The 19790-nt window shown below is 39.2% G+C and overlaps 1 protein-coding gene and 1 non-coding gene across 2 annotated transcripts in view; one reads left to right on the forward strand and one right to left on the reverse strand.

The window, feature by feature from the left end:
• The first annotated feature begins 473 nt into the window (after positions 1 to 473).
• RALBP1 (ralA binding protein 1) overlaps positions 474 to 19790 on the forward strand; it is a 62631-nt gene continuing 43314 nt past the window's right edge. Inside the window, exon 1 of the mRNA XM_037805902.1 lies at positions 474 to 592. The gene's annotated coding sequence lies outside the window, so the exon portion shown is untranslated. The remainder of the gene's footprint in view (positions 593 to 19790) is intronic.
• Positions 8341 to 8471, reverse strand: LOC119511946. The gene has a single exon (XR_005212287.1). It is a non-coding gene; the product is annotated as a small nucleolar RNA SNORA70 (small nucleolar RNA).

The raw sequence follows: 19790 nt of genomic DNA on the forward strand, positions 1-19790 counted from the left end.
GGAAGCCGAGGGATAGGCGCGTACAGAAAAGCCGTTTCTGTTTTCAAGACCACTGAAGGAGTTGCCACAAACCACCTTCGTAAACTCCTTTTCCGGAAGTGCGGGTGTCCCACCCAGTCCCCCAAGGCCGGGCGTTGCGCAGGCGCCAGCGCAGAACTTGCGCGTCGCGCACACTCGCGCTCTCGGTTGCCTCAGCGCGCCCGGGGCCGCAGCGAGCGCGATGCTTCCTGGGTGTTGTAGTGCACGTCCTCGTGCGGCGTCCGCCCGCGCCCGATGGTCGAGTTTCCGCGAACTGCGCCTCCCAGCGTACCCCGCGCGAGGGTCAGGGCGCCTGCCCTTGACGGCCTTAGCCGTCAGCCCGCAGGAGCAGGGCACCGGGAAGCGGCGCGCGGAGGGAGTGCGCCTGCGCGCCGGGCCGGCTTGTCCCGTGCCGTCCCAGTCATTGTAAACAGGCGGCGACTGGGCGGGGTGGGGATGGGGCTCTTGAGGCCGGCCAGGGGCGCGGCGCGGGAGGCAGCTACGGTGGCTGCGACTGTGGCGTGAGCGCGAGGCGGCGGCGGCTGGGGCGGCGGTCGCGTGGCGGCGGGCACAGGTCAGTCGCGTGGAGCGGTGGCGTGCCGGGGTCGTCGCGGAGCCCGTCGCGTGCCCGAGGACCCCGTCCGGCCCCTACCTCGCCCTCGCCCCCGGGTCTGTCAAGCCGCGGGCGGGGCTTGGCGCTGGCCGTGCTCCTTTTTGGAGTTGGGGGCTGGGGGCGTGGCAGCCCCCGTTGGGGTTCCTCCCCGGCCGGGCAGCTGCTCCCGGTTCTCGCCCCCTTGCTGTCCGTCCCTCCCACTTGCCGGTCAGGCCGCCCTTGGTGGCATCCGCACGTGCGACGTGTGCTCTCTAGGTCTGTTGGAGAGGCCCCTGGCTCGATTCCCCGTGCCGCCGGAGACCGCTTTTGGGGGCACCTGAGCCTTTTACGTCGTTTGTTGTGATGTCTTAAATCTTACTCTGAAAATTGACCTGCCTCCAGCGCTTGCTCAGGGGACTAGGGAAAGGTGCTCGATGCTTCCCACCGCTGGCATTGAAGCCGCGGGCCTTAGTCCAGGTTTCAGTGGGAACGGACGGACAGATCTGAAGTTGAGAATGCTTCTCACGACTCATTCCCAAGTACGCTTGTGCGAAATGCTCCGCATTGAGATCAGCTTTTTTTTTTTTTAATTTATCGTTGCCTTGAGAGCGAAACAGGTTTTACAAAATATTGCATATCTCAGCTTTACCTGAACTAAGTACGCTGTTTCAAGTTTTGGGATTCCTTACTACAGAGTCGCCCTCTTGAGCAAGCGGTGTGTTTCCTCTAAGGCCTAGTCGAGTTCTTGAACGTAATTAAATTTTTAATTCGAAGTATTTTGAGCATGCATGGAAGAGAAGTACGCTCGTTTGGACACTGAGTTAACACCTTGCAGCTGGATTAGAAAATCTTCTACTGCCTTTTTTTGGTTGGTGGGTTTGGGAGGACCTTGAGTAGCTTTCCGTCCTAGTGGGCAGTTAGTCACAAAATATTTAAGAGGTGCTAAGGAATAGGGAGGGCCACTTTTGGTTTGGTGCTCATGGAGGCAGCGCTTCTAAATGAATAAATGGGACCGCAATGAGAAAGGTAGCGTCACAGTCTGCCTTTAGAATTATCTTGGTGATTTGATCATTTCTTTCTGCGTATCTTCCTAAAAATGAGTAATCAATGTAAACTGTATTAGGAGAAGTAGGGGTAGGAAGGAAGTCAGGAGGGTGGTTCCCACTTTTCATTATGACCCATAGATCCAGGTCATGAAGGCTAGTTGAGTAACTATTAACAAGCAACTCTTTAAACGAAGTATCTTGAAAACAAAGTTACGTTATAAACTGACTTGCTATGTCTTCCAAATAATATTTTTCATTATAGATCTTAAAGGGACCATTTCTCCCCTAATTTAGAAAGATGAAAGTTGTATCCAAGTGTATATTAACTCTAATTTGTACAGTTTATCTGCACGGTTGTTTGCTTGGCAAGGAAAGATTAGGCCCAGAATGTAACCTGAAAGTATCTTCTTTCTGTTTTGAAAGAAAGTAAAAATATGATAAAAAAAATAATAGACGGTTCCATTAGATTATGTAAGAGGGGGCAAGGAAAAATGCAGCTCATTTAGTGTAGAGGAATTACGGTGTAGCAGGTAGCATGACAGGTAAAGAGGACTTAAAGTTGGATACGACAGTATCCCTGACTTCAGGATGGTAAGACTCTGTCCCTTACTTAAACTGCCAACAAGTACAATACATTTTTATGAATGCTTTGATTAGAAACATTTGGGGGTATGTGGGGCATGACTCCCAGGGGTGTAAATCTCCCTGGCTATGCCATACATGACCTCCTGGGGATGAGCTGGGACCCGCATCGATTGAGAAAATCTTGACCAAAACAGGGAACAAAACCAAACAAAATAAGGTTTCACTGGCTGAGAGCTTTCAGATGGAGTTGAGTGGTCACTTTTGAAGGGCGTTCTTATGCGCTATATAGATATCCCTTTTTAGTTTTTAATGTATTGGAATAGCCAGAAGGAAATACCTGAAACTGTGGAAAGCCAACCTAGTAGCATTGATTCTTGAAGATAATTGTATAACTACGTAGCTTACATGATGTGACCATGTGATTATGAAAACCTTGTGACTCATACTCCCTTTATCCAGTGTATGGACAGATAAGTAGAAAAATGGGGACAAAAACTAAACGAAAAATAGGGTGGGATGGGGGGGTAGAATGCTTTGGGTGTTCTTTTTTACTTCTATTTTTATTCTTATTTTTATTTTTGGAGTATGGAAAATGTTCAAAAATTGATTGGGGTGATGAATGCACAACTATGTGATGGTACGGTGAACAGTTGATCGTATGCTGTGGATGATTGGTATGTGAATATATCTCAGTAAAACTGAATTAAAATAAAAGAAATGTATGGGGGTATAATGGGTATACAAAGGAGGTAGCTTTCAGTTTCTCAAGGGAAGAGAAGAGGGGATTGAGGAAGAGGAGGGTGTAAAAACAAGTATACAGTCAGAAAAAGGATGGGCATTTAGAGGGAACAGTGTGAAGCAAAAGCATGGCAATCTAGACATGAAATTTGCTCCCTGTCCTGAGCTCCCTGTCTCAGTAGGCTTTACTAGTGTCTATTCAATCACCAAAATTAAAATCCAAGTCATCTTATCCTACTGTTTCTCCCTCACTCCCCAAATCTAATTGCTACCGAGTCCTATGGATTCTATCTACTAAATATTTCTGCTATTAACCTACCTCTCTGTAATCCCACTGACACTACTTTAGTTTAGATCCTTATCTCTCACCTTGTTTACTGTAGAAACCTCCTAACCAGTCTTTCCACATCCAGCCTCACCTTCCCTCCATTCTTTCTGACAAACATATTCTATAATATCAGAATGATCTTTCTCAAATGAAAACTTTATCATTTCTCTATTCTGATTAAAATCCATATACTCTATCATTACCTCCAAGAAAAAACGTCTAAAATCCTTAAAAGGTATGCAATGCTTTTGAGGATCTATCTGTGCAGCACCATCTTCTGCTACTCATCCCCACAGATCTAATGCTATTATAGAAAACAACTTTCCATTCTCATAAATGTGCCATGCTCTCTCTCCCTCTCTTGTTTTTGTCCAATTGTCTCTTTGCCTGAAGTTCCTTTCCCTCCCTTTTCTGCTTCAGTCATGCCTAAGCCTTCTTCTAAGTTTAATGCCATAAATTAAGTATCTAATTTTTAACACATACCAGGGGATGAAAAATGGTTAAGTTGGCTTAGCTCTCCTTTCTTTGTCCTGTCTCAATGGCTCCCATTTGCCTACAAGATAAAGTTGAAATTACTTTGACGGCATATAAGACATACATCCATAATTTGGTCTCTGCCTAATTTGTGGGGATGAGTAGCATAAGATGGGGTAAATTTGAGGAGGAACAATATTTAAGTTTTGGATATATTGAGTGGAAGTTATCTGTGAAGCATGAGGGTCTCCAGGTTATATATAGGTGATAGATGAGGTCTTTGATTTAGGTCATACCACACAGGAAGTCTTTTCTAAGAGTAGCGCTAGAAATACACCCCAAAGAACAACAACATTTGAAGCCAGATAGAGAAAGAAGAGCTGGAAAAGGAAATTCTTAAGTGTTTAGAAACATAGAGAAACCATGAGGAGATATCATAGGAGCCAAAGTGGGAATCATTTCAAAAGAAAGCTATACTTCAAATACTTCAAGAAGTTGATGTAAGTAAGTATTATTAAGAGTCTCTTGAATTTGATAACAAGGAGGCTGTTGGATTTGTTAACTGAGTGAGAGCAGTTTCAGTAGACTGTGGCAGCAGCTAGATTTTGAGTTGAAGAGTTAATGGCAGGTCGGAGAGTAGAGACAGCAAATGTGGATTATTTCAGGAAGCTCTATTTTTCACTGTAAAATGAAGAATGGAAGGAGGTGGTAGCAGAAGGTGATAAAGGGTTGAGGCTGGAAATTTTAACATGGCAAAGTCTTGAAACTATTTTTTATTACTCTTCTAAGAGTTTTATGGTTTTAGCACTTATATTTAAGTTGATTCATTTTGAGTTAATTTTTGTATGTGATATGAGGTAAGGGGTCCAACTTCATCCTTTTCCATGTGGATATTCAGTTTTCCTAGCACTGTTTGTTGAAGAGACTATTCTTTCCCCATTGAATGGTCTTAGCATCCTTGTCAAAGATCCATTAGAACAGCTTTGAGATATAATCCACATACCATAAAATTCACTCTTTTAAAATATACATTTCAGTAGTTTTCAGTATACTCACACACTTGTGCAACCATCACCACAAGCAATTTTAGAACATTTTCATCAGCCCAAAAAGAAACCCTTTAGCTATTAGCATTCATTCATCACTCCCCTCTCTGCCATCCCCTGGCAGTCAGTAATCTACTCTCTGTCTCTGTGTGTATGCCTTTTCTGAATGTTTCATATATATGGAATCACGTATGTGGTCTTTGTTACTGGCTTCTTTCACTTAGCATAATGTTTTCAAGGTTCTTTCATCTTGTGGCATCTATCAGAACTTCATTCCTTTATCTTGCCAAATACTCCATTGTCTGAATATTTTAAAAAAATCCACATTAAAAAAATCCATTCATTATTTGATGAATACTTAAATTGTTTTTGCTTTTTGGCCATTTTGAATAATGATGGTGTGAACATTCATGTACAAGTTATTGTGTGGACATACGTTTTCATTTCTCTTGGATTATGTACTTAGAATAGAATTGCTGGGTCATATGTTAACTATGTTTAGCATTTTGAAGAACTGCCAAACCATTTTGCACAGAGGCTGAACCATTTTACATTCCCACCAGCAATGTACAGTATACTTTACAACCTGACCCATACTTGTTATTTTCTGTTTTGTTTTGTTTTTGTTTTTGTTTTTAATTATAGCCAACCTAGTGAGTGTGAAATGGCATCTCATGGTTTTGATTTGCATTTCCCTAATGACTAAAGATATTGAACATTTTTTTTTCATGTGCTGTAGGCTATTTGTGTATTTTCTTTGGAGAAATGTCTATTCAAGTCTTTTTCTCATTTTTATTTGAATTGGCTTTTTGTTGATGAGTTGTAATTGTTCTTTATATATTCCGGAGACAAACCTTAACAATATTTGCAGATATTATTTCCCATTCTTTACATTGCCGTTTCACTTTCTTGATAATGACTTTGGAAACATACTAGTTTTTTAATTTTGATGAAGTCCAATTTATCTATATTTTCTTTTGTTGTCTAGGCTTTTGGTGTACTATCTAAGAATAAATTGCAAATGCAAGTTCATGAATATTTACAGTATATTCTTTATTTACTCTTCTAAGAGTTTTATAATTTTAGCACTTATATTTAAGTTGATTCATTTTGAGTTAATTTTTGTATGTGATATGAGGTAAGGGGTCCAACTTCATCCTTTTCCATGTGGATATTCAGTTTTCCCAGCACTTTTTGTTGAAGAGACTATTCTTTCCCCATTGAATGATCTTGGCATCCTTGTCAAAGATCCATTGTTAATAGATATATGGGTTTGTTTCTGGGCTCTTAATTCTTTCCATTGGTCTGTGTCTATCCTTGTGCCAGTACTACACTGTTTTGATTACTGTAGATTTGTAATAAGTTTTGAAATTAGGAAATATGGGTCTTCCAACTCTGTTCTTCTTTTTCAAGATTGTTTTGGTTATGTGGGGTCCCTTGCAATTCCATCTGAATTTGAGGGTCTCCCTTACTATTTCTGCATAAAGAGCCATTGGAATATTGATAGGATTTGCATTAACTCTATAGATCATTTTGAGTAGTATTGCCATCATAACAATAGTAATATTGTAGATGGTATTGTTTTCTTAGTTTCCTTTTTGGATTGTTCATTGCTGGTGTATAGAAACACCACTGATTTTTTTTCATTGTTCTTACACCATCTAACTTTTCTAAATTTGTTTATTAGCTCTAGATTTTGTGTGTTTGTATGTGTGGGTCTTCTTTGGAATTTTCTATAAATAGGATCATATCGTCTGTGGATACAAATAGATTTCCTTCTTTTTCAGTCTATATGCCTTTTATTTCTTTTCCTTGCCTAGTTACTCTGGCTAGAACTTATAGTACAATGTTGAATAGCTGTGGTGAAACTGGGCATTCTTGTCTTATTCCTGGATGGAGGTGGAGTGGGGGTGAGGAAGCTTTCAGGCTTTCACCATTGAGTGTGATGTTCACTGTGTGTTTTTCACATATGCCGTTTATCATGTTGAGAAAGTGCCCTTCTGTTCCTAGTTTTCTGAGTGTTTTTTTTTCTTTTTTATCATAAAAGAGTGTTGGATTTGTCACATGCTCTTTCTGTGTCAATTGAGATGGTCCTGTGGGTTTTTTCCTTTCATTCTGTTAATGAGGTGTGTTACATTGATTGACTTCTTATGTTGAATATACTGTTGAGTTTTGAGCATTCTTTATAAATTGTGGATACAAGTCCTTTATTCAATATGTGGTTTGCAGATATTTTCACTCAACCTATAGCTTGTCTTTTCATTCTCTTAAAAGTGTCTCTCATAGAACAAAAAATTTTTAATAAAGATACAGTCTAATTTATCAGTATTTTCTTTTTATGGATCATGCTTTTGGAGTCATGTTCAGGAACTCTGCATAAAGCAAGGTTGCAAAGATTTTTTCCTAAGTTAGGAGGAAACTTTATGGGATCAGATCAAAAATCAAACACTGACCTCAGAAACAGTTCCTTCCAAGGAGCCAGAAATTGGTTAGATTAGTTTGTAGAGCATTTATGTTTTATGGCATTGTTGAAAACAATAGAGAAAACAGTCAGCAGCTAGTGGAGTTTAACAGCTGAGTGGTCAGGGAAAGGGACAAAGAAAGTTTTACCAAAACAACTGTCATTCCAGGGTGACTGTAGGCCTCCTCAAAGCCATATCTTCCTGAGGAGCAATACCCGAAGCTTGAACCCAGGGGAGATTTGAGGGGTACAAATAATCCATCAGCCACTAAACACATAAACAAGCAAATAGTGGTAAGAAGTTCTGGGTGAGGGTGGTGGTGGTGGAGGGGACTGGAACTTACCCAGAGTTGTTACACTGTAGTATCTAAAATGTCTAGTTTCCAAAAGAAAATTATGAGGCATGCAAAGAAACGGGAAAATATGACCGTTACACTGGGAAAAAGGGAGCCAAAGGAAAATCTCTGTAAGAGAGTCCAGATGTTGTATTTTCAGAAGAAGACTTTAAAGTAGCTGTTATAAACATGTTAGCAGAACTAAAGAAAATTATGATTAAAGAAGCATTGGAAGATTATGATGACCATGCTGCATCAAATGGAGAATGTCAGTAAAGAGCTCAAAATTATTTAAAAAAGTGGAAATTGTAGAGTTGAAAAAGAGTTTATTGGTGGGCACAAGTTAGGTGAGGGCCCTCATGAGTGTAGGGCCTGCTACTTTTCCACAGGGTCACAATTGGGGATGTACTGACCCCACAACAATCTGGGATGAGGCACTTCTCAGTCACCATGTCTTTGAATTCATCAGCATTAAACATAGTAAAGCCCCACTTCTTGGAGATGTGGATCTTCTGGTGGCAGGGAACTTGAGCTTGCTCTGCATAGTGCCTCAATCACATGCTCCTGTTTTGAAGCTTGGTGTGGGTGGACATTATGACTTGGCTGATGTGGACCCTGGCTGTCATATCCTGAGGCTTTCTAAAGGCACATCACATAACCTGTCTGGAGCCGAGACTGGGGACAGCTAGAGGGCAGACATGAACATCAACAGGAAAGGGCTGTCTTAAGGGTTCCTTAGGGCCAGCCACTCAAGCAGTAGGCTGCGTACATTACCAGGGAGGCTGCTATCTGCAGCCATTGCACACCGGGCCCCACAGGAAGTGGATGGTCGGCTTAATTGGCTGCAAATACGTTGATTGACTTTTGCATGATGAATCAACGGTGCGTTCTTGGGATAAATACCACTTGGTTGTGGTGGGATTTTTAATAATCAGCTTTTAATATGCTGATGTAATCAGTTTGTTAGTATTCTGTTGAAGATTTTGTATCTGTATTTATAGGAGATATTGGTCTTACCTTTTCTTGTTACATCTTTGACCTTGATATCAGGGTGATACTAGCCTCATAGAACGTATTCAGTGTTTATTCCTCTTCTGTATTTTGGAAGAATTTGAGAAAGATTGGTATTCATTCTTTTTTCAACATCTGATAGAATTCACCCATGAAGCCATCTGGTCCTGGGCTTTTCTGTTTTGGATGTTTCTGAATTACTGATGCATTCTCTTTTCTCACTAGTGGTCTATTCAGATTTTCTATTTCTTGTGTCACTGTTGGTGGTTTGTGTGTTTTTAGGAATTCGTCCATTTCATCTAGGTTATCTAATTTGTTGGTGCACAATTGGCCATAGTATACTGTTACAACCCTTTTCCTTTCTTTAAGGGCAATAATGTCCATGCTTTCATTCCTGATTTTAGTAATTTGAATCATGTGTTTTTCTCAGTTAAGTCTAGTTAAAGGTTTATCAGTTTTGGCCATCTTTTCACAAAACCAGCTTTTGGTTTCATTGATTTTCTCTATACCTTTTCTTTCTTTATTTCATTAAGTTCTACTTTAGTCTTTATTATTGCCTTCCTTCTTGTTTGCTTTGGATTTAGTTTAAATGTAGATATTTATTCCTATAATTTCCCTCTAAGCATGGTTTTCGCTGTATTCCATAAATTTTGTTATGTTGTGTTTTCATTTTCATTTATCTCAAAATATTTTCTGATTTCTCTTGTTATGTCTTTGGTCTGTTGGTTGTTTAGGGTTGTGTTTAATTTCTACATATTTGTGAATATTCCAAAATTTTTTTCTGTTACTGATTTTCAATTTCATTTCATTTTGGTTGGAGTACATACTTTGTATAATTCTAATTTTCTTAAATTCATTGAGACTTTTTTTGGCCTAACATATGGCCTATCCTGGAAAATATTCAATGTGCATTTGAGAAGAATGTGCATTCTGCTGTTATGTTTGGTGGAGTGTTCTATAGAGATCTTCTAGGTCTAATGGGCTTATGGAATTTTTGAAGTCTTCTGTTTCCTAGTTGAATTTCTTTCTTGTTAATCTATCCATATTGAAAATAGGGTACTGAAGTTCTCCAAGCTTTGTTGAAGTATCTGTTTTTCCCTTCAGTTCTGTCCATTTTTATTTCATGTATTTTGAACCTCTGTTATGAGGTATTTGTGTTTATAATTGTTATATCTTCTTGATGAATTGACCCTTTTATCGTTATGTAATATCCTTCTTGTCTCTCATAACAATTTTTGTTTTAAAGTCTGTTTTGTCTGATGTTATTATAGCCAGTTCAGCTCTCTTTTGATTATTGTTTGCATGGAATATCTTTCTCCATTCTTTTGGCTTTCAATTCATTTGTGTTTTTGAATCTAAAGTGAGTCTCTTATAGGCAGCATTTAATTGGATCTTGTTTTTTAATCCATTCCACCAATATCTCTTTTAACTGGGGGAGTATAAGACATTTACATTTAAAGTAGTTACTGATAAGGAAGGACTTCTACCATTTTGCTATTTGTTTTTTTTAATACAATTTTATTGAGATATAATCACAGAACATATCATTATTCAAAGTGTACGATCAGTTGTTCACAGTATCATCATATAGTTGTGCTTTCATCACCACAAACTTTGAACTTTTTCATTACTCCAAAAAAAATAAAAATTAAAATAAAAACATTCAAAACATTCTCCTCCTCCCCGATTGTTCATTTACTTTTTTAAATACAGTTTAATTGACACATATTCACACACCCTACAGTCATCCACAGTGTAGTTATTCACAGCACCATCATACAGTTGTGCGTATTTTTGAATATGCCCAATTTTTTAACCTTTTCCTTACTCCAAAATAAAAATAAAAGCAAAAAAGAACACCTAAATCTCTCTGACCCCTCCATCCCACCCTGTTCTTCATCTAATTTTTGTCCCCATTTTTCTACTCATCTGTCCATACACTGGATAAAGGGAATGTGTGAGCCACATGGTTTTCCCAGTCACACAGTCACACTATTAAAACTACATAGTTATACAATCATCTTCAAGAATCAAGGTCACTGGGTTGCAGTTTGACAGCTTCAGATATTTCCCTCTAGCCTTCCAACACACTAAAATCTAAAAAGTGTTATCCGTAAAGCGCGTAAGAATACCCTTCTGAGTGACCTCTCGACTCCATTTGAAATCTCACAGCCACTGGAACGTTGTTTTGTTTCATCTCTATTCCCCCTTTTGGTCAAGAAGATCCTCTCAATCCAGAGTGCTGGGTCCAGGCTCATCTCCAGGAGTCATTTCCTACTTTGCCAGGGAGATTTACATCCCTGGGAGTCATGTCCCACATAGGGGGCAAGGGCAGTGAGTTCACCTGCCGAGTTGGCTTAGAGGGAGGCCACATCTGAACAACAAAAAGGCTCTCTGAGGGGACTCCTAGACACAATTGTAAGTGGGCTTAGCCTCTCCCTTGCAGCAACTAGCCTCACAAGGGAAAGCCCCCAAATCAGGGGCTTGGTCCACTAAATTGGCGGTCTTCAATGTTTGCAGGAAAATCAGCAATTGCTATCTGTTTTCTATCTTTTTTTTTTGCTCCTCACTTCCTCCATTACTGCCGCCTTTTGTGTTAGATAGATAATTTTGTAGTGTAGCTTTTTAATTATCTTATTTTTCTTACTGTACATTTTTGAGTTACTTCTTATTGGCTGTCCTGGGTACTACATCTTAATGCATATCATTCTTAATATATAACAATCTAGTTTGGATTAATGCAAATTTAATTTCAATAGCACACAAAAACTTTGCTCCTATATAGCTCTGCCCTCTTTATGCTGTTATTGTCACAAATTACATACTTATGTATCAATGCCCACCAACACAGATTTATAATTATTACTTTATGCACTTGACGTCAAACTAGATAAGAAAAAAATAGTACAAGGAAATAATAAATTTAGTCTTTTATATTTATCTATTTAGTTACCTTTCCAGTGTTTCCTTATTTCTTCTTGTGGTCTTGAGTTACTGTGTAGTGTCTTTTTTCATTACAGAATGAAGGACTCCCGTAAGCATTTCTTGTAGGATAGATTTATTGGCACCAAACACTCAGCTTTTGTATATTTATTTATCCTTCAATTTTGAAGTATAGCTTTGCCGGTTACAGAGTTCTTGGTTGAGTGGTGTTTTTTCTCTCAACACTTTGAATATATCATCTTTCTGTCTTATAGCTACATGATTTCTGATGAGAAATCAGCTCTTAATTTTATTGCTGTTCCTTTGCATGTGATAAGTCAATTCTTGCTTGCTACTTTAGAGATTCTTTCTCTTTGTATTTGGCTTTTGCCAGTTGGATTCTGGTATGTCTTGGCATGGATCTGAGTTTATCCCACTTGGAGTTATTTAGCAACTTGCATATGTAGGTTAATGTCATTTATTAAATTTGTAATGTTCTGGCCATTATTTCTTAAAATATTGTTTCTGCTCTTTTCTCTTTCACCTGTCCTGCATCTTACATTGTATTGTTGGTACATCTGATGGTGTCCTAAAAGTCTCTTCAACTCTGTTAATTTTTCTTTGTTTTTCCTTTCTTATCTTCAGACTGGATATTTCAGTTTACCTATCTATGAGTGTGCTGTGCTTATTTTCCCTTGTGCCTGGTTAAGTCTGCTGTCGAGCCCTTCTATGAATTTTTAATTTCCATTGTTGTGCTTTACAACTCCAGAATTGCCATGTAGTTGCTTTCTGTCATTTTTATCTTTGTTGATATTCTCTATTCGTGAGACAGAGACATGCTTTCCTTTAGTTCTTCTATCATGGATTCATTTTGCTCTTTGAACGTATTTTAAATAACTGATTTAAAGTCATTGTCTAGTCCAACGTCTGGTCTTCCTTAGGGATATTTTCTACTGATTGCTTTTTTCCTGTTCATGTGCCATTCTTTCATGTTGCTTTGCATGCCTCATAAACTTTTGTTGAACACGCATTTTGAATACTATAATCTGGCAGCTCTGGAAATCTGGTCCCCCTCCCCACCCCACCAGAGTCTTATTGCTGTTTGTTGTAGCTGTTGTTTGTGTCTCTATTCTATTGGCATAGTGATCAACTAATGATTGCACAGATATTTCCTTAAATGCTTGGAACCAAAACAGTTCTCACTTTTGGCAGAAGGGCTCTGTTGAGTGTTGGGGCATTCCTTCAACTCTCAGGCAGATCTCAACTGTGCCTTTGCCTTCTGTTCCTGTTTGCGCAGAGACTGGAGATCAGGCAGAGGTGAGAGCTTAGAACCTTCTCAAGTCTTTGCTGAGCACATGCATAGCCCTGGGCTGTGAGGCCACCTAGTCACCCATGATTATTATCAAGCTGTTAAAGGCCCTTATTCCCCCAAACATCTCATTTTCTAGTCTTTCGTCTCAAGCTTTTTCATCAGTCTCTTCTTTGCCCCAGTTTTTATCCACTGCTTCAGGTGACAGCAGCTAAAACATTTACCTGTAAATGTTTTCTACAAACACCCCTGTTCTAGTTCGCTAACGCTGTGGAATGCAAAACACCAGAAATGGATTGGCTTTTATAAAAAGGGGGTTTATTTGGCTACACAGTTACAGTCTTAAGGCCATAAAGTATCCAACGTAACACATCAGTAATCGGGTACCTTCACTGGAGGATGGCCCATGGCGTCCGGAAAACCTCTGTTACCTGGGAAGGCACGTGGCTGGCGTCTGCTCCAAAGTTCTGGTTTCAAAATGGCTTTCTCCCAGGACGTTCCTCTCTAGCAAGCTTGCTCCTCTTCAAAACGTCACTCACAGCTGCACTGAGTTCCTTCTCTTTGAGTCAGCTCATTTATATGGCTCTACTGATCAAGGCCCACCCTGAATGGGTGGGGCCAGGCCTCCATGGGAATATCTCATCAGAGTCATCACCCACAGCTGGGTGGGGCACATTCCAAGCAAATCTAATCAGCACCAAAACGTCTGCCCCACAAGACTACATGAAAGATAATGGCGTTTGGGGGACACAATACAGTCAAACTGGCACAACCCCCATAGTGACTTTAGCACTGGGCCAGTTCCAAGTTAGCGAGTTAGGTGAGATGAAACAAGACCTTTGAGCAGGTCTTCCAGGGAGCCACCAGACAGGTCAAAACAAATAATTTCAGTTCTTTGCAGTGGGGTTTGTTCTGCTGTACCAGTACTGAGAATGCAGGCTGTTATTTTCCAGACTGCTGCTGATCTGGGGAGCACAGGGAGGGTCTTGGGTAAGTTAAATTGCTGTAAAACTTGCTGTTCTTACCGAGGTTTTTCTTGAATGAGCATTATCTGGGTTGCTGCAAGCTTTTGTTTAGTTTCCATTGTTAGAGAAAATTGATTTGCGAGTTTTGCCAGTTTTTTAGTTGCTTGTGTGGAGCTACAAACTTTTGACATTCCTTACTCTGCCATTTTCACTGACACCACACTTCCATGCATTTATTTATTTATTTTAATAGACTTTATTGTTTAGAGTAGTTGTAAATTTACAGGAAAATTGTACAGAAAGAGAATTCCCTTTACTCTCCCTTTCCCTCCCCACCTCTCAGCTCCCAGTTTTCCCTCTTATCAACATCTTGCATTAGCGTGATACATTTGTTGCAATTGATGAACCAACATTGATACAGCATAAAGTCTATGGTATACATGAGGGTTCACTCTTTGTGCTGCATAGTTCTTTGGGTTTTGACAAATGCATCATGTCATGTATCCATTCTTATAGTATTATTCAGAATAGTTTCACTGCCCTTAAAAGTGCCCTGTGCTCCATCTTTTCATCCTTCCCCTCTTTGCCTGAACTTCTGGCAACCACTGATCTTTCTCCCATTTTCAGAATGTCATATCATTGGAATCATGTAGTTGTAGACTTCAGATTGCTTTCTTTGACTTAGTAACGTGCATTTAAGGTTTCTCCATGTCTTTGTGGCTTGATACGTCCTTTCTTATTGTCACTGAATAATATTCCATTGTATGACTGACCACAGTTTGTTTACCCATTCACCTATTGAAGGACATCTTGGGTGCCTCCAGTTTTTAGCAATTATGAACAAAGCTGTAACAAACACTGTGTGCAGGTGTTTGTGTGGACATTAGTTATCAAGTCATTTGGGTAAATACCTAAGAGTACAATTGCTGGATCATATGGTAAGCCCATGTTTAACTTTGTAAGGAACTATTGAGGAGAAAAAAAGGGAAAGGGGAGAGGTTGAGGGAAAAAGGTTTTTTAAAGAAAATGACTAAATCAAAGCAGTACATTTAAAATTTAGCAATATTCATTGGTTCCTTCCAGCGTAGAAATACTGAATCAGTAGCTTTTACTTTCTCCTGGGAAAATTATAGGAAAAGAAATTGCAATTATAAAACTGAAGCAAAAGCTCACTTAAGTCCATTTGTTATCATATTAGTGTGGTAGCAAGTGAAAAACAGCAGGTAACATTCTAGTTTTTAACCAAGTTTAGTATTTTAAGAAAATGGGCATATTATGATATCAGATCATGCTTTCTCAAGCTTTCTTCAGCTACTTTTCAAATTAATGCCTTAGAAGCATTTTGATTGTATAAAAAGTTTATACAAGCAATTCAAGTTGTAGAGGCATAATTTCCTTACTTTAGTGTTAAATAATGGAAAAATTTTAAATGTTGATGAACAGTCACAGAATATAAGTTACAAAACAGGAACACTGCTAATTTGCTTTGTGTGTGTTTGTATAAACATTTAAACAAATAATGGTAGCCATTCTATACTTTGAACAACTTATTTTGTGGTCATGGTCAGTTTAATGAATAATGCTTGTACTTATGCTTTTTCTTTTTTTTTTAACTTGAGTAATTCAGTATGCAGGTAAAAGAATTTAGTTACTGTTTGGCATTGTGATCCTTGATCTTGATTTTTGGCCTATTTTGCCTAAGTCAGGTTAGTATCTTATGTCTGTCTCAGATTTTATTTAATTTAGGCACATGATGCAGCTGTTGCTTTTGATGCTTACATAAAACTTTTACAACCTAGGTGATAATTTTGTTCTTTTTCCCATTCCTAGTCTCTAAAACATGACCTGGTAAACTGTAATCTTCATGGAGTGGGGGTTCTTATTTACCCAACAGGGTGATTGTGTTATATGTTCTGAAAAGCACACTATACTGAAATGTTTAGAGATGACCTACTGAAGTAAACTTCTGGTTAGAATGTCAGCTAAGGATTGTCTTTTGCTCTCATAGGTGATATTAAGCCTACTTGTTATTCTGTGTCCATCAGTAACTAATGTTAGGAATTTGAGAGAATTTTTCCTGCAATCTCATTTTTAGGACAATTTTAATTTAAAAATTATTAGAAAAAGTACTACATATTTGTTTTAAAAAATTTAATAGGTACCAAAATGTGAAGGCCTTCTGCTCCCCAAGTCGTCTGTTACCACATCCCATCCATTAACCCAGTGTCATATCATTTCGTTTATGTATATTTCAATGTATGTTGCTAAATTTGTCTGTAACACAGTTATCACACCTAAGAAAAATAAGAATTGTCTCATAAACTTTTTTTTAAGTCAGTGTCTAAATAAGGTCTATACATGGCAATTGGTTGACAACTCTTAAGTCTCTCTTAGTTTTTATGCTCACTCTCCCATTCTCTCTCTCCTCCCCCTCTGCTTTTCTTGTAAATTATTAACTAAAGAAAGTGAATTATTTGTCCTGTAGATATTGAGGCTTGATCAGATTCTGGTTTCATTTGTTGCCTTGTTTTTGCAAAGCTGGTATGGTGGTTTATGAGCCCATCCGGGAGTATTTAAGGTCTGTTTTTTCTCTTTTTTGGTGATACAAGCAGCCACAGATGATCACTATAAAGTGGTGATATTCTGTCATTCTTTATTTATTAGCTAAAAGATTTCGATACAGAGAATCTTAACTTCATCAGTACTTTGTATAAGAAATTCAAGATAAATGCTTCTTTTCCTTTGTTTACAAGTTATTCACAATGAGGCTGTCCCCTAGCATTCTCCAAAGGTGACTGCATTAGTTTCCCAGGGCTGGCTGTAACACAGTACCACCGACTGGGTGACTTAAAACAGCAGAAGCGAATCTCCCCCAGCTCTGACCCAGGAGTCCTAAGTCAAGGTGTAGGCAAGTTGGCTCCTTCCGGAGGCTCCGAGGTAGGCTCTGTGCCAGGCTGCTCTCGCCTCTCTGGTGGTTGCTGGCAGTCCTTGGCTTTCCTTGCCTTGTAGCTGCATCACTCCTGTCACTCTCTGCTCTTTTGTCACATGGCTTTCTCCTTCTGTATTAATGAGAACTCCTGTCCTTGCATTTTGGACCCACCCTCATAGTGTGACCTCGTCTTAACTTGATGACCTCTGCAAAGACCCCATTCCTATGTGAGATCACAGTCACAGGTACTGGGGGTCAGGACTTCAACGTATCATTTTGGAGGACACAATTCAACCCACAACAGTGACCGGTCATTTTTTTGAGTATCATGAACTCATGGGTTTCTGTTTACTTGGTGCATTTTAGTTCATCGCAGTTACATAATGTATTGGTGTTCGTATCATCCCAGCTCTGGCCAGTGGGAGTTTTTTCAAGTTGACTCCTCAGTCCTTTTGACGTGATCCCAGGCATCTTTCATAAAACATCTTTTATGACACGATGTTTCAGCCTCATCTTGTACATATCCTGCTCCTAGAACTGGAATCAGTCTAGGACAATACCTAATAGTTCCTGGTTATCATGTAGTTAGGTTCCTACAACTTAGTATTTATGTCCTAACAACTAAGTAGCCATTTGAAAAACTAATACACATAAATTGAAAGAAAAATAATGTTTTTATTTCCTTCTTAAATAACCAAAATTATTAATGGGGTGCATGTGCCTGTTGGACACTGCAAAACTCCTGACACCTTGCAGTCAGATTAGATGTCACCTCCCTCCTTCCTTTTCCACACTGATTTTCTCATGGTACTTGCTTTTTTAAAGTCACAGCTACTCCCGAAAACCCAGCTTCACAAAAATAGGCCATTGAAAGGAATGTAGTGCAATCTAATATTACAACTCAATGACTTTGAGCTAAGAGTTTGTGCAGTGTCTGACAGATGTCAGATACCCTGTGTTTCCCTTAAATTTAAGACACCCTGTGGCTTTTCTGTGAGTTTGCTTGTGGTGTCCCTGGATCCCTGCATGCATGGTCTGGGAATCATGGACTAGGTACTTTCATCCAGTTTGTGTTGCAAGCAGTGGTGTGCATTTTCTTTTCATTAAATAAAATTCATTTTTTCCCCTTGTAAAGTTTTGCTTGAGAATAGATTATGTGATCATGAAATATCGCAAGAAAAAGGCCTGCTCCACAAAAGAATACCATCCATTTAAAGCATTCTGTTTCACTGCTAAGCACCAAATGGTGTTTATTATACTATGTAGTTGAGTGAGTTACTGTGAGTGGCAAGTGGGAGTCTAATTAAAAGTTTACTTGTTTGGATTACAACCTGGGGCATGGGAGAAGCTAAAATAAAGGTTAAATTGGATGATATATAGTAAGGGTACAGGAAAGACACAGTAACTGCAACAAAGAGCAAAATCTCTGTGAAAGTATAAACCTAAACACATGTTAATAGGATTTGAAAAGACTAATTACATAACGGCTAAATTGCACGATGATTGGTCTGTAGAGATGTGTGTGAGAAAATATTTTCAAGCCTGCAAGTGTGAATATTAGTTTGCATGTCCTACGTGATGGTTATAATCCTTCAACATACTCTCAGGGGAAAGAGATCTCACTGTTAATGTTACAACACCTTATAAACTTTACTCATTTAGGCTGCAGGATTATTTTCTTCCCATTTCAGCTTGGAAACTAAAGAGAAATTAGAATATTAATATTTTATGAAAAATTTCTTTTTCCCTTTTATTTGATTTTCAGAACTAATTGTCTTTCAGGGTTTCAAAGATAATCTTTGTTGTCTTCACGGTTCTAGTGTTCTTGTGGGCATGTTGGTTCTGATCCTGTGTATGTGAGCCTTCTCGCCTGCCTGCACCCCTCAGGAAACGTTTAGTACTGCCTGTTATCCACTGGGCTTTGCCATGGGTCTCTGCACTTACTGTGTGAGGCACCTGGTGGTCCCTTGTGATCTGGATACACTTGTCCTTTATTTCTGGGGAATTTTTGTGAAACCTCTTTTCCCTTTAGTCTAGTGTGCTTTTCCCAAGTAGATCCTCTAACTTTCTTACCTTTTCTTTCCTGTGTTTCTCCTCTTTGTCTTTTTGATTGCGTTTTTCTGAGAGATCTGATACCTCCTCTGTATCGGCCTACCTTTCTATTTCAGTTTTTAAATTTCCTTTTTCATATTTTCAGTTTCCAAGCCTGTTTTTTAAATCCAAATGTTTTGTCTATTTTTGTCTTTTTTTAAAATTCAATTTTTTGAGATATATTCACATACCATACAATCATCCAAAGTTGTTCACAGTACCATCATATAGTTGTGCATTCATCACCCCAATCCATTTTCTGAACACCTTCCTTGTACCAGAAAAAGTGACAATAAGAATAAAAAAATGAAAGTAAGAAAGAACACCAAAATCAACCCCCCCCCCCCAATTTTTCTTTTAGTTTTTTGTCCCCATTTTTCTACTCATCCGTCTGTATACTGGACAAAGGGAGTGTGATCCACCAGGCTTTCACAATCACATTGTCACTCCTTATAAGCTGCATTGCTGTGTAATCATCTTCAAGAGTCAGGGCTACTGGGTTGCTGTTTGATAGTTCCAGGTATTTACTTCTAGCTATTCCAATGCATTAAAACCTAAAAAGGGTTATCTATATAGTGCATAAGAATGCCCACCAGAGTGACCTCTCAGCTCCATTTGGAATCTCTCAGTCACTGAAACTTTATTTTGTTTCATTTTGCATCCCCCTTTTGGTCAAGAAGATATTCTCAATCCCATGATGTCGGGTCCAGATTCATCCCCAGGAGTCATATCCCGCATTGCCAGGGAGATTTACACCCCTGGGTGTCAGATCCCATGTAGGGAGGCAGTGAGTTCACCTGCCAAGGTGGCTTAGCTAGAGAGAGAGGGCCACATCAGAGCAACGAAGAGGTACTCAGGGGGAGACTCTTAGGTACAATTATAAGCAGGTTTAGCCTCTCCTTTGCAGTAACAAGCTTCATAAGGGCAAGCCCCGAGATAC

This window comes from Choloepus didactylus, chromosome 16 (assembly GCF_015220235.1).
Source record: "Choloepus didactylus isolate mChoDid1 chromosome 16, mChoDid1.pri, whole genome shotgun sequence".
NCBI lineage: Eukaryota > Metazoa > Chordata > Mammalia > Pilosa > Megalonychidae > Choloepus > Choloepus didactylus.